The 13765-nt window shown below is 33.8% G+C and overlaps 1 long non-coding RNA gene across 1 annotated transcript in view; it reads left to right on the top strand.

The window, feature by feature from the left end:
• Positions 1-13066: 13066 nt before the first annotated feature.
• LOC149135627 (uncharacterized) overlaps positions 13067-13765 on the top strand; it is a 4542-nt gene continuing 3843 nt past the window's right edge. The window contains exon 1 of the long non-coding RNA XR_016241795.1: positions 13067-13185. This is a non-coding gene — a long non-coding RNA (uncharacterized LOC149135627). The remainder of the gene's footprint in view (positions 13186-13765) is intronic.

Here is a 13765-nt window from a genome sequence, read left to right as displayed (position 1 = left end):
TCCAAGGACACAGTCATCTAGTGAGACCGATACATCAATCATGTGACACGCATTAAGATCTTCAATGGTAAAAATAAGTGGTCCACTTCCCCTGATTTACGCGGTGTGTGTGTGAACTAGCATATCCACAAATTAAGGTAACTTTATCATAGTCTGAAATCTTCACAGTTGTAGGATTGTACCACTTCCTTCCTGTTGGTATTGATAATGCGATAATAACTGTATTTATATATATTTTTTTCGTTTAATTGAAACTGGATAAGAAAACAAAACGTAATTGTCTTTACACAACTAGCACATATTTACCCGTTACATTCTCTGTAATTTACTTCAGTTTATACATTTGATAGACACTAGTAGATGCTGATAAGAAAAATTACGTTTTACTCGTTATTTAAAAAAGAAACCATCAGTCTCAGATTTGAGTTGTGCGTTTCTCAGCAGGAGCCGAGATTTTTCTTTATGCCGATTTCGTTTCTTTAGTTTTTTTTCATGTATTGGGACATGTTAGGTCATTACTCATGTTCGGCAAAACATATTTTGTAATCCCATTTTTAATCTAATAGTTTAGTATTTAATCTATTTCTGCTGTTGTTTCTCCATTTTTCTCGTAACTGTAGTACTTCAAACTCAGTTATTTATGTGCTGGTTTCTATAAAGATAGAAAACAGTGCTTCATTTGCTTCGTGTTTTTGTAGATATCTTTATTAGTTTCCCCACTACTCTTCATTAGAAATGTATGCTTTACTACAAAAATAGGTATGATATTTTTCTAGATGCTGAAGTTCTCTACTGGTATATAGTCAGGATAGGTATAATATAAATCTGTCCGGTACTGGATGGAGTGTTTTAAATACAATAATAATTTCTTTTACCTTTCCTGTTTGGCCTTGTTAATTCGCTTAGAGTCCAGTTTCTAGTTTCCAGTATAGAGTCTCATATAGAAACTATAACTTATTTCTGAAACTGTTAGATCACTGTTGTGTATTAACTTATCTTTTCCTTGTAGCTCTAAATTATATATCGATCTTATTTTTCTACAATGATCTTTCTAAAACTTCCTTTTGAAATGAGTGTTTTCTATTGTTTTGAGTTCATTAAATGTTAAGTATTTGTGCGTCTCTATTTAGTACAATATTCTTATCTCTTGTGCTTTATTAAACATGATAATAGCGGTGGTTATTAATTTTACTCACTTCACGTTTACCTCGGTTCATTTTGATAAATCGAATTTCATATCCAATTACTCTAGAAATTTGTGTACTCTCAGTAACATTCCTTCTAGTTGTTTATTGATCTTCTGCATAAAACTTGTGGTTATACACACACACACACACACACACACACACACACACACACACACACACACACACACACAAACCCACACACGCACTCACGCACGCACACACACGCACGCACGCGCACACACACACACACACACACACACACACACACACACACACACACACACACACACACACACACACACACACACACATATATGGAAAATAAGATGAAGGTAGGAAATGCTAAAATAATTTTATAAAAATCCTTTCAGTACCAGTTTCGGTCATTCAGACTTTTTCAACTGTAAGTATGGAAAACAATTAAGTTTCGGAAAAATTAAATGCAAAGTTTTTTAAACGAATATTTGCATAGTATTGAAATACAAGGGGCATTTTCCTTCTTTCTGCCTGTCTCTGTCTCTCTTGCTTACTCGAACCCACAAGAGTAAACAGAGACAGGCAGAAACAAGGAAAATGCCCCTTGTATTTGAATACTATGCAAATATTTTTTTTTTAAACTTTGCCTTTAATTTTTCCCAAATTTCATTGTTTTCCATACTTACAGTTGAAAAAGTCTGAATGACCGAAACCGATACTCAAATGATTTTTATAAAACCATTTTAGCATTTTCTACTTCGACTTTTTTTCGATATGTATATAAACTCGTGTGATCCTTTTTAACCTTTTACATATATATATATATATATATATATATATATATATATATATATATATATATATATATATATATATATATATATATATACCAAAAGTTGGCTGATTGCGCACCCATAACACTTTTACACAAGTTCCGTAGTGTCTGATAGTGCTTAATGCTGTCATTTAACCTCATGTCAATCCTAGACCAGCAAACATATTTCATTAGTGAAAGGCGTTAACACGAGTCAGAAAATGTGTGGAAAGAAGGAATATTTTTTGAATATTTATCTTTGTATAGGAATGGACATCCCTTTCATAATTGTTATTGGTTTGTATCTGCAGCACCGTCCGCCATCTATTCATGGCTGTTTTTAGAAAAATCCTGAGAAAAGAATGCTATCAAAAGTCTTCTGGTAGTTAACCGATTCCATGCCCAGACCCTTCTCCTTTCTGCACATCTTGGACAGTGGCTTTGTGATCCATCTCAGGCTTCCCTGCATCTCTTTGATCTGAAATTTATTTCAATGTTTCGTGGTAATCACTTTTCTCTTCCGTATTATTGCACTTAAACCGTAGACTGGCGTAGAGTATAATGGCATTGAATGGTGTTGAATTTTGCGATTAAAGATTCTAACATATCCTCCACGCCACAAGGCCATTCTAGTGCTACTTTCAGCTCTTTCTACGGGCTTTTACTTAATGCTATTATACCATTTTGTGTAGGGAATGATAATATGAATTGTACTGTGTGAATTGTTTATATGAATGGGTTAACGTTATGAGGGATATGAATCATTAGCGTTGGTTTTAGATTATATAATGTAAGTGCGGTATTCCTATGTTTCTCGGAACCATTAGAACTTCGGTCAAAAGATATTTCGGTGTTCCTTAGAACATTTTGTGTTCTGAGTTTTAAACATACCGTCGTCAATTATTCTCCTTTCAACTTTACGTGGTCGATAAAATGTATTGCGACTGAAGTCGTGGAGTCGATGTAATCGAACAACACCATCAGTCCAGCTTCTGGGGCTTCTGACTGAATTTAGAAACAGTTATTTTAAGTATATTCTTTTGTTCGTTTGGCATTACTTGAGGGAGGTGTAACTGCGAATCGTTGTATGACGAATGATTATTATAAAGGCTTTGATGTTAATCGGTAACTTTAGCTAGGGGTGATATCTTCCTATCCTACCATGTTTATAGATGAATGAAGACAACCTTCTTAAGAATGTCTTCTCCGAAGTGCACTTCATTCTTTTCCTGCTTCTCCAGTAAATTTTACAAACTTCACCATCACTTCCAAAAATACGAACAATACATAACTGCTCTATTGTGGAGTCTTAGAGAATGAAAGAAACTAATGATCAGAGTAGCAAAAGTAGAGGGTCAAATGTTGCTAACCTTACTAGAAACAGCAGTAAAATCACTAGCACGCAAATTGTTGGATGTCGCCTATGAAATGAACCCGATGGCAAAGAAATAACTGATCTGCTTTTAATCAAAGTCTACGCTTACCACGAATGACGTGGCATTAAACAACAATATTGGCATTATATTAGGAAACCTTCTTCATTTAAGCTTGTTTTTAATGTTCATACACAGACAGACACACACACATACATATATATACATTTTAGTTTTGTATTCCAAGGACTCTCCTGAGAGTGATGGTCAAGATACATTATAATATTTTATTATTTCTTCTTTATATACCGAGGTTAAGAAGTTGTCATTTATCCTATCAGTTTCAACAAAATAAGTACACTGTACGTGCTGATGTAGGTGTCATCCACTGAATCCACCCAGGAAATTTGTGGATATTTTTTTCTTACAACTATCAATATATGTATATGTAAAATAAGGCTGTGAACTGGCAAAATAATTTACACGTTCAAATTCCAACATTTATCATTTAGAGGTCGATAAAATAAGTACCAGTTGAGCACTGGGGTCGACTTACCCTCTACGCACGAAAGTGATGGCCTTGTGCCAAAATTTGAAATTAATATATGTCTGTGAAAATGCGTAGATATAATTACTTCAGTTTGTTTGTGTCTATATATGTTCGAATACTTCTGTTTATGTGTGTATAAACCTATGTATAGTACCAGGGGTGTAGAGCTCAAAATATATTAATAAGATTGTTTTTTTCCTTAACTGATATGGTATGATAACAGATGAATGAGTTTCGTGTTCCCACGTTACGTTCCATTTCATACCTCAAGAAAGAGAAAATACATAAAAGGAACAAAAAATGTAAAAGTAGATGTTGATAACGAATAAAGTAAAAGAAATGAAGGGATCACATTTAAAAGATAGTGAAGATTTTAGCTTTAGCAGAATAATTTTCAAAGGGTTAAAATTAGCTATGATCAGAATCTATCGAAAAAGAAGAAATATACCGATAACAGAAGTATTGTTTGGCCTAGAGGCAGAAAATGAACGATAAGTTGAGTCTCATCTCATGTATCATTCGTTTTCAAGTGAATTTGTGATCATTGGGTGCTTCTTTCTTCATTTTCTACAATTTTCAAGCGTTTTATCTATTAGATACACTCACTTACGCTCTCTCTCTCTCTTTGTTTGTTTCTTTCCAATATGTGTGTGTGTGTGTGTGTGTGTGTGTGTGTGTGTGTGTGTGTGTGTGTGTGTCTGTGTGTGTTTGTGTGTGTGTGTGTGTGTTTGTGTGTGTGTGTGTGTGTGCGTGTGCGTGTGTCTGTGTGGCAGCTTGTATGTGTTTGTTGGTCTGTATGGTCGCATGTATGTATATATGCATATTACATGCATTGCAAACATATCCGTTAGGAAGCTAATGAAAATTGGCATAAAAAAGTTAATCTATAGATAAATGAATATGATACGACACACATAAACACACTTGTACATACATACATACATACATAAATGCATACATACATATATACATGCATACATACGTACATATACATACATACATACATACATACATACATACATACATACGTACATACGCACACACAATATACAAACATATGTGGGGGTGGGGGTGCTCTTGCGTGTGAGTGTCTGTATGCGCTTCATTATATGGCTTACAAAACAACATACATATAGTTTCTACGTATGTTTGTATATATTTGTGTATGTACATATAGTATATGCACTCGAATGTGAGCGTGGGTTCGTATCCCATTTCTGACATATAATTAATTGAGTCAAGCGTGGATGGTTTATAAGAAAAGGTGCGTATATATATATATATATTTGTACCTATGTATATAAACATAGATACGTGTGTGTGCCTGTGTATATATTAATATATATGTACATAAATACTATATAGAATAGAGGTGCCCAAGCATGGCCTCAAACTTTGGGCTGAAACGCATAAAAGAATAAAAGAATATATATATTTGGTCAGCTTGTAAGTATGTCTAAATTCTGTATTTTCTGTTTCCTTTCCATTTTTCTTTTTCTAGCTCCCCCTCTTTCACATTTCTTGGCATTCTCTTTCTTTAGTCTCTCTACTTTCTTCTATCTCCTTTGTACCTTTCCCTCTTCCCCTTCCTTTCTCTCTCTCTCTCTCTCTCTCTCTCTAGTTCCTTCCCCAATTCTTCAATCTTTCTGCTCCTTATCTATCACTGTTCCTCTCACATGCTGGGTGCTCGGCCAAGCATGGGCTTTCTTGGCCTAACCGCCGCTTGCGCAGCACCTTATCTTCCTGTCGCCTGACTTTCACTATGTTTCTGGCCATAAGACTTCCACTTCTCACGCCAGCTTAACTTGTCCTTTTAGTCGAAAGACACTTGTTGTTATACTTGTTTGCATTTGCAATCATGTAACATTTTCTCCGTTTTCTCGTTTATTTTTCTCAGTGTTGTCGCACATATTCGCTCGCTTTCTTCCAGAAATTTAATGTCCTCAGCTTAGATTTTGGGTGCCTACCAATTTTGAACAGAACAAGTGTAATAGGCCGAAACTGTAATGTTAGTTGGAAGCTTGACTGATGAATAGAAAACTACAAATATTCCGTCCTGGTTTTCCTGTGGATCTTTGTATCGTCCATCTGTCCGTATGTTTTTATTGTCCTCTGTTAAGTTCTCGTTCCGATTTTGGATAAATATATATTTAACAAGAAAAAGACGAAGACACACAAAAAAAAAAAACAACAGGAGGACGTGGTACATGTAAAGTATTAAGGGACACTCAGGGAAGGAAAGAAAGGTAGTTTTACGTTTCTATAAAGGCTCTTCTTCAGGAACAGGAGACAGAGGAAAGTCCAAGAGAAAAGGAAGACGGACGAAAAAAAGTCGCCAACGATCCACACTTTATTTATAGATACTACAAATATACATGAATGCATATACACATCAACTGACAACTTGCGCACGCCGCACACACATGCACATACCCACACACACGCACGCACACACACGCGTAAACACACACGCACGCACGCACGCACACACAGACACACACACGCACACTCACACACACACACACATATATATATATATATATATATATATATATATATACATGCACTAATATGTATTTCTCTGGTTAAAAATTCCTTTCATGTGAATTTGTGCGTGTGTGTTTGTGTATGTTCAGCACATATATTTCCATACATTAAGGACACGACTAAATTCGTGTTACTTTTATTGATTTTTTCATATTTTCTTATGAAACCCTTATGTATGGTTGAGATTACTGTTCTTTGTAACATTATTGACATTTTATAGACATCATTTTAGGATATGTAATGGTATTGGCATGTGTAACTCTCTATTTCATTGTAGGTGAATACAATTTATGCAAATTGTAAAGCCAGAGTTTGAATTATGGCCACTTATTAACCTAACGTCAATCAAGAGTGTAATTTGTTTGTAACCTGTGTATAGTGAGGTAGCGCAACAAGATGTTATTATAAACACTTCCATCATAACTCTTCTAATTTCCCGACGCAGTCTAAATACTATGAATGTCTTCTCTACTAACGTTTTTTCTTCTTAATTTTGAGTTGTGTAACATGCTCTGCTGCAATTGATCCTTTTCGCAAGAGTTGTAAATCTATGAACGCGATAAATGCTTGAAGCTTAACTTTTACAATATTCACGTCTATATATATATATATATATATATGTGTGTGTGTGTGTGTGTGTGTGTGTGTGTATGTGTGTGTGTGTGTGTGTGCGTGTGTGTGTGTTTGTGTGTGTGTGTGTGTGTGTGTGTGTGTGTGTGTGTGTGTTTCAGGGGTTGGACAAAATAATAGAAACACCTCAAAATTTCAAACAAATTTATTCTAATATGGGGTAAGACCGCCTTTGGCAGTAATTATAGCTTGAATTCTACGAAGTATGGACTCGTACGAAGTTTGAATTGTTTCCAAAGGACTGTTTGTCGATTCATCAGCTAATACAGTCTCCAGTTCTTGTAGTGATGATGGTGGAGGACATCGACTCTTTATAGTTTTTTTCTAAAATACACCATAAATGTTTAATAATATTGAGATCTGGTGGACTGTAATGGTCAGATAAGATGTTCGACTTCACTAAAATGTTCCTCGTGCTCAGCACTGGCGATCCGGCATTTAGCCTGCCAGAGCTGAGAGATTTGAAAATAACCACAATGTAATTGGTAGAACTGTACGCACGGCAAACTTTATGAAGACAACTCGTGCATAGTTGTGCAAATTATATTGAATTAGAACGGTCGTACTGACGATCCACGGACGCTTTTACGTAAGTAAAAAAAAGAGTTAATGGCGAAACCTGGTCTACGATTAATTCTTTATTTTGTATATTTTCATTTGTCTTACCCGCTTATGTTCTGGTGCTTGCTGAATTTTTTCTGGAGAACATTCTTTTCTTTGCGGTTAGATCGTAGGTGATCTTTTTCTATAATATGGGATGTCCACTTAGTGGTCATCCCTTCTTATACGCATGTAATACAATTTTTCTGAATTTTTTGATTTTTTTTATATGCTAGGCCACTCTTTTTAAATTGATGTTAATTAAATTAATATTCAATTTATCACTCTCGGTATATATATATATATATATATATATTCCATAATAAAATCGTGAAACAGTGAGTGAAATAAACAAGCTTATAATTATTTCCAATTATTTCCATCAATGATTCACGCTTCTGATCGAACTTATCAGCTGCCGGTAAGTGCTAACAGGTAAAATACCTTGATAATTTTTTTCTGTTTAAGAGAATCCGATTCTCTTAGTTCAGAGTTGTCTCTCTTTGATAATTAATGATGAAGGGAATGTAATTTCATCGAAATGTATGAATCGATAAATACACCTGAAGGCGCTTCGCACGGACGTGGTGTCTTTACACTTTTCTGTCTGCAGCGAGATTATTTTTCTATGAAAAAGTACAGTGAAGACTTTTCTTAAAGGCTCAAATACCTCTCAATTACATTTGAACATGTTAGAAGTTTGTATACACATACATACATACATACATACATACATACATACATACATACATGCATACATACGTGCATGTGTGCATGCGTTCGTGGGCGCGCGCGCGTGTGAAAACTCCATTCGGTCTCAAATAAAAGTATAAGAATTCGACGTATCATGTGTAGTTTCCATTTGAGGCCAAAAGTTACTGAATTGTACGAATTGCTCGGAGATCCATGAGCATATCAAACGACGAGAACTCCGAGTAACTCGCGTGTAAGGCACCATCAGCTCAGCTGCACACTCACTCTCATGAGTGCATCTACACATGTATCTATATATTTGTATATATACATATGTAAGTGTGCGTGTATGTGTGTGTGTGCGTGTGTGTGTGTATCTGCATGTGTCTATATACGTATGTATGTATGTATGAGTGTATGCATTCACGCAAATATGTATGTGAATAAATATACTTTTATATATTTGTGTGTATATATGTGTTTGTACACGCACGGATATTTGTGTGTGTGTGTGTGTGTGTGTGTGTGTGTGTGTGTGTGTGTGTGTGGTGTGTGTGTGTGTGTGTGTGTGCTTGATGGATTTGAACGCTCTTTAAACGAAAGGTTATATATGATCTTTACTGAACACAGAAATTATCATTATACATCATGTAACTTGTTAATGGGTTTATTTTTATAACATACACCAAATGACAAGGCAATAACAATTTTCAAATTGCAAGGCTTCAATACCTTATAATGCATTGGTATATAAATATCTGCATCCAAATTTCGATATGTAGATATCGCTTAAAATTCTCTGCTTCATTTGTTATGATCGCTAATCACTTTCATGTTATATCAGAATTTTCTCTATGCAAAATTCTGTATATAAGTTGCCTTCATTATATATGTTGCCTTCACTGGATTTTCAATTGTGATGTAATATCTAGGATATGCATAAATTATTTATATAAGATGTTGCTATCTGTATTTATTTACTTCGTCGTTTATTTATTTATTTTCTATTTATATCTTTATTTATGAACAATGACCTGACTGGTTACAGGTTTCTAAGTAGCGAGCTATTATCTCCTTCCCTTTCTGATAGCTAGATACAGAAACTAGGTTTTATAACCCGATGCAGAATAGACATAGGAAACACTACCTGCTTGTAACCCTCTCGCCCTTCTGTTTCTAGCCGAATTTTAAATCCTTTAGCTATAGTTAGCGGCAAGTGATGCAAACACCTGCTCACACATACACACGCACACACACAGGCACACAAACATATATAAACATGTATTTGTACATAAAAATATATATACTCATTCATACATGCATACAAACACACATACATATATATAGGAACTCATCCATTATTAACATTAGCAATCTTCTTAACCACATATCCTTGCCTAAGTCTCTCTTTCATAAGCAGAAACAAAGAGTTTTAATTCAATGTGTTGTGGACTATCACATGGTTTCTTCTTTGGTTGCATTAGACAAAGAACATAGTGTTTAATATACGAATAATATGTAATCATTATTGACAAAAATATAATTTTCGAAGATGGAAGGAAATTCCATTCAAAATCGGATTATAATGTCTTTTCATATAACCTTAGAGCCTCTAAGGCAACAGTGTCTCATGAGTGTTCTGTTTAAGTAATGCATCAAATAATATATACTTCCTAACCAAGAATGATCATGAAATTCTGTGTATCTTGTAGGCTCGGTATGTTAGACTTAGGAAATAGATTATCTTAATCAGATATTTAAATAACCTAAATGTCGTGAGAGATATACATATTTCAAATGTATTATATGATATTGATAACTTACAAGTGGATAATTCATGTTGCCATATAATTTCGAGTGTGCTTTAAAATCTCAATATCACGTTCGCCTTGTAAAATTTACATTCCCAAAACAATTAGTATTTCGTAAACATGCGACTTTGTAAAAGATGTAGGTAGTCATGTGTTGATAATAACAGTTCTTTTCGTCGATATGGTGTAAAACTAATTTTGTGTTACTGCCAGCAGCAGTTCAAAAATGTCATAATTGTGGGAAACGTTTTATCCATTTACAAAAATTGATTTTTTTCCTGAAGGAAATTCAAGAAATACCAACGAGCTCTACTAACTCAACAAATTCGAAAACAATTAATATTGGTTGAGCATCCATTTTACGCTGCTAGCGAATAAATTCTAATCGATCCATGTATTACTCCTGAGGGCAGAAAACAAAGAGGCGGAAGCCTGAGAAAATTCGAATATCTAAGAGTAACTCATGCATAATCTTCAAATTTGAAACCTATAAATCCATTTATATATAGATAGAGCACAGACATTGTTACACTAAAGTTTAGTAACCAAATGTCAGACAATGAGCGTGAGCAGTTCAGTTTCCACAGAAAGAACAAAACTCACTGACTCGTATACAATGAATTACATGCTGTATTTGTCTGTTTTCACGGGGAATAACTACTTCGCTCATGATACCTACGGAAACCTGCCAAAGATAGCTAAACAAAATAGAAGCATGTATATTCATTCGTGCAAAAACCTAAGAATTTACGTATACATCACTGAAAATAAACACATCTACACAAACTTTAGCTGGAAGAAATGCAGAACGTAAATAAATATATGACACCAAAGTTGCAAATTCTGTCATAGTGCAATCATTGAGACAGCTATTACGATGAAATATTAAATTCTTATACAAGGGAAAGAGATATCCAAAGATAATACGTCTTTAAATAAATCTAACCAAGTATTTAATATATTTGTTTATCAGAAAAATGCTTCAATACTAAAAAGTAACGACTGCGTTAAGTTCTTAGTTGTACCCACAAAATAACATAAGATTAAAAGTAGCGGAAAAATGTGAAATAAAATGCATTCAGTGTTGAATTTAAGTTATTTTTCTACACATTTTCATGAAGCTTATCATATAAATTGTCTCCTCCACCAAACACCAAATATAGAAACTAAATCCTCAAACTAATATAAGTCAGATACTTGCTTATTAATATAGTAATATTACAGATTCTTCTCTGAAGACTTATTAATATATTAATATCACAGACTCGTCTCTCAAGACTTCACAATTATATAATACAAGCTGACTCTGTGCCGTTAAAAATGACAGCTAATTGTAGTATTTTTATACAAATAAGGTATAAAATATGGGTCATAATAATCACAGATACATACTTTCACGTACTTCCCTTGTACATGCACACACTTACACACATATATTCAAAGAGAGTTGAAATGCTGTTTGATTTTTCTTTTCATCGTTGAACATTCATCATCCCATTTCCAGTGTACACACACTCACACATACAGAATACACACACACACACACATTCACATACCTCCTTTTTACATAAACACATATACTCACACAGAATTGAAACGCTGATTTTTTTCACCCCTTCCTTAGTGATTCATCTATCACCCCCTCCTTTCTCATTCATATGTTGCGACGGAAAAAATAGAAAACACACGACCCGCTCTTTGCCACTTCCTTTCTTTCATTGCTATTACTTTCTCTCTCTCTCTCTCTCTCTCTCTCTCTCTCTCTCTCTCTCTCTCTCTCTCTCTCTCTCAGCCAGGGCTATTACTCTCCCTACTTCTTCACTGAATTACAATTTTCTATCCCCTCCTTTCACTTATACTACTCTTTCTCCTACTCCCACTCTGTGATTTTGTGGACAAATTTATATATGCATGTATGTATGTATGTATGTATATATATATATATATATACATATATATAATATATATATATATATATATATATATATATATATATATATATACATATATATATATATAACGTGAGAGAGTTAAGGGATGGGGGTTCATAGTGTTTTATAGATATGCGTGTATGTATATATATATATATATATATATATATATATATATATATATATATATCATCATAAATATACAGGGATTAGCATTGAGTTGCTTCTCCAACATACTGAAAATTTAGAAATAGCAGTCAAAGAATTACTGATTCTAAACTACAAATTTTTCTCTAAATGGATGGCGATATTTATGGCACACATAGAACAAAAACAAAAAACCGGAGGGGAAAGCATAAACAAAACAAGTCTTTAGTTAATCGGATACGATCGTTTCATGGTTAAGAGAATGAAAATTTCCCTATTCCAAATCATCAGTCCGATATTCTGATAAATTTGAAAGTGTCTCTAAAAAAATTTACGGTAATCTTTGGCCATGCGACACCAAAAATCAACGATAAGAAAGGCACTTACGAATTCATCGGCTAGTGAGTTCAGGCATCCCATCTCAAAGAAATCTATTCCATGTGCGTTACAAATAGTCCCGTATGAAAAAAGTCCCGTGTGGAGGGATTACGGTTTAACCACCTAACTTAGAGGTATCAAATATAAAATATACAAGAATAAGGGCAGGGAATCGTCAATTAATAATTGAATTAATAATTAACAATTTTGCCAAGTAGTTCAGTATGAAAAAACCTTTATCGGTAAAACCATTTATCATCATAAATATACAGGGATTAGCATTGAGTTGCTTCTCCAACATACTGAAAATTTAGAAATAGCAGTCAAAGAACTACTGATTCTAAACTACAAAATTGTTAATTATTAATTCTATTATTAATTGACGATTCCCTGCCCTTATTCTTGTATATTTTTATTTGATACCTCTAAGTTAGGTGGCTAAACCGTAATCCCTCCACACGGGACTTTTTTCATACGGGACTATTTGTGACGCACATGGAATAGATTTCTTTGAGATGGGATGCCTGAACTCACTAGCCGATGAATTCGTAAGTGCCTTTCTCATCGTTGATTTTTGGTGACGCATGGCCAAAGATTACCGTAAATTTTTTTAGAGACACTTTCAAAGTTATCAGAATATCGGACTGATGATTTGGAATAGGGAAATTTTCATTCTCTTAACCATGAAACGATCGTATCCGATTAACTAAAGCCTTGTTTTGTTTATGCTTTCCCCTCCGGTTTTTTTGTTTTTGTTCTATGTGTGCCATAAATATCGCCATCGATTTAGAGAAAAATTTGTAGTTTAGAATCAGTAGTTCTTTGACTGCTATTTCTAAATTTTCAGTATGTTGGAGAAGCAACTCAATGCTAATCCCTGTATATTTATGATGATAAATGGTTTTACCGATAAAGGTTTTTACATACTGAACTACTTGGCAAAATTGTTAATTATTAATTCTATTATTAATTGACGATTCCCTGCCCTTATTCTAGTATATATATATATATATATATATATATATATATATATATATATATATATATATATATATATATATATATATATATATATATATATATATATATATATATATATATATATATATATATATATATGTATATAAA

This window comes from Octopus bimaculoides, chromosome 5, assembly GCF_046866305.1.
Source record: "Octopus bimaculoides isolate indiv1 chromosome 5, ASM4686630v1, whole genome shotgun sequence".
NCBI classification, from domain to species: Eukaryota; Metazoa; Mollusca; class Cephalopoda; order Octopoda; family Octopodidae; genus Octopus; species Octopus bimaculoides.
The sequence above is the reverse complement of the archived record's forward strand: the minus strand, read 5'-3'. Positions and strand labels throughout refer to the sequence as shown.